This window comes from Lichenostomus cassidix, chromosome 1, assembly GCF_008360975.1.
Source record: "Lichenostomus cassidix isolate B80296 chromosome 1, HeHo_3.0, whole genome shotgun sequence".
Taxonomy (NCBI): domain Eukaryota; kingdom Metazoa; phylum Chordata; class Aves; order Passeriformes; family Meliphagidae; genus Lichenostomus; species Lichenostomus cassidix.
In genome coordinates, this window is record NC_139479.1 from 80952238 (window position 1) to 80955223 (window position 2986).

Here is a 2986-nt window from a genome sequence, read left to right on the forward strand (position 1 = left end):
CAGACAGCATGGGAGACAAAACTTCTCACTTTTCCTGTGATTTAGAATCCATGCTCCAGGGGGGACTTTCTACACACCCCCTTGTTGATGAAATGCTTTATCATCTTCCAAATTAAAATTATCCTACAAACAAAATGAGTTGCAGAACCTATTTAGCTCCTTCCCAAGACTCTGCAGCCTTAGCTCTGCCCTATTAACTACTTGGTTAAAACCTGCCCTTGCCAGGTCATGGGGATGTTACAGATCTGTCCTCACAACCTTCATGATTAGTGACATGTGGGAAGTGTGTGTTTGCTTGGGAAAGCTTTCAAAGGGAAAATGGACTTTTCCCATAATAGATAGCTTGATTGCATTTAACGTGGTCACCTACAGAGAACAACCAGCTCATACACCTGCTCCTCACCACAGCCAAACCTCTGAAGTGAGAAACTACCAAAGGAGTTCAGACTCACCATCTGTCATCCTGACTGCCATGTGTGAGGATTTCTGTAACCAGTTTTCCTCCTGTTCCTCAAGAGTCAATTACAAACAAGACAATGTCACTTGCAGAACTTGGAATCTGCCAAAGGATAAAAATTCATGTCCCTGCAAAACAAAATCCAGTTCCAGAAATTCAACATTTCATTATTTTAATGCATTTTTATGCATACAAATGGCAGGTTCACCACTAAGATTCATGCTTTGGGGAAAACACTGATTCTTCTTCTGTCTGCATTTTTCCCAGTGAGTAGGAAACACACAGTTTTGAATTCCAATAATTTCTGACACATGCCAAGGACTTACATAAGCCTGAGATTAAGTATGGCCCATCATCATATGCCCAGAAAGATAAATCAACCATTTTTTGTGGCCCAACTTGTTCTCACCAGTATGAAACACACAGGAGAATCAACATTTAGATGAGGTAGCCAAACCACAAGACAGTCCCTTGGTAGCCTTCAGGGATGTGTACATGGATTTAAAGATGAAGTCTGAATGTTTGAGATAAATAAGACCTAAAGTTTCAACTAGTCAGCTTGATGGGGAAAAAGTAAGAAGATAAATTAGAAATAACATAAAAACAAGTCACAGAATTCATAAGCTGGTCCAAGCAATAAGAACCTCATCCAAAGTGCACTTGAATCAGTCTCACAGACAGAAACTGAATGAAACAGTAAGATTATTAAACAACCCCCACCAAATAAACAAAAAACACAAACAAATCCCCTCTGAAAAAGTCTTAAGTGTCATTTTACAACACTTAGAGTTTAAAAACTACGTTGTTTTAAGTGTTATTGAGGGTAACATTCTGCTTATGAAAGGAATGAAAAGAGAAAGAGGAATGAAAGTTTAAATTACTTATGCTGCTTGAAACTAAAAAGTGTTTTCCATAAAACAAAGCAGCAGCTGTTTCCTGAGACAGTAAGTTCACTAGCAGGGGAGTGAGAGGAGGCACAAGTTGACTAATAATATATAGTAGCTGTTTATTTGGACTGTTCACAGCCCAGTACATGAATGTCCCCACATCTTTATCCATACAACTTGGAAATGCTTATCCTAAATTTTTCACTTGGAGTAGCACCCTGAGAAATCAGTGGGCAGTAGCAACAATTGGACCGGAATCTTGCTTGCTTAATTAAACCATTTCCAATCCCCCAATTTATATTAACTCTTACAGGTTTCATTCCTTGCCCTAGAGTAAACCAGGACATTACCACACACCAATTAACGTGTAAGAAGATACAACAGTATTTCTAAAAACTTTGCTGTAACATAATTGATTAAAAAACAATAAATATTATTTGTTTCAAAAGAATCAAGGACATATTATAAAGTCTGTGAGAGAGAGTCTGGAGTATATTTACAGCAAAAACTGGAACTATTGGAAAAGGGGATCATCAACACCTTTTAGTGGACAGGCAAATCCTACACAGCTCTTCCTTTAGCCCTGTAGCTCTTGTCTGGCCCTGTTCTCTGTAGTCTCATTAAGAAATTACCTTGCTCAGAAGCATGACAGGTTCAGATTGCAGAGTCTGAACATGAATGCCATGTTTAACACTAGATGAGGAAAAAGACAATCAATTGGAAGAAGATACACAGGAGTGTTAGAAAAGAGAAAAATTCAGTGTTGGGTTTGCTTTGTTCCCAGAGGATGGGAGGAGACTGGAAACAGAAAAGGCCACCTGGGATCTTAGGAAAATACTCAACTACCAGGCATATCATCAAAGCTGAGAAAACTTTTCAACAGAGATAGAATTTTAAGAGTCAGGGGACACGAAGACTTGCCTGAGTCATTCTAAAATGGAATTGTCCTTTAAACTGCAAAGAATCCTTTCTGAAGAAGGGCTGCAGTGTGAATGAAGCCAAAGCTGGAAAATGAGGGGACTGCCCCAGCCATTTATTAATGTCAAATATGCTGTCTCATGAATCAGGGCAGTTTGTCTGGTTTGGAAGCCTTACAGAAAGCCCAGTGCACCTGGCTTGGTGAGCTCAGCATCAGGCTTTAGGCTGATCCAAGGGAATAGCTGCATTCTGTGTTTTCAATAGTTTGTCCAGCAAACAATTTTTTTTAAAAAGGCTTTTATTGAAGAGCCATCAGCAAACAGATCATGCAGAATTTGAACAATACACAGAATGGGGAGGAGGGAAGAACTCACACAAGGCACAGCCCCAATTATTTGTCACTTCATAAGATCTAGCCAGCACAAGTGTCACATTTGCTCAAGAGAATAGCTTCTAAAGCTTCCTGGTTTTAAAAAGCTAAGTGTTTGTATGGGATACACACACATACACACACAAAATATACCCACAGTTTTCTTTAGTAACCATCATCACAGATAGTGACAGATGAAAGTTAGGACATACAGCAAAAGAAGAAATAAAATCCTGATGCAGATTGTGCATGCTCAGCCAGTTATCAGTGGAGTGAGCCTGGGCCCAGCCCTGACCATTCAGTACAGCACAGAATACAAAAATCCACTGATTAATAAGCTACAGGAAAACTAGG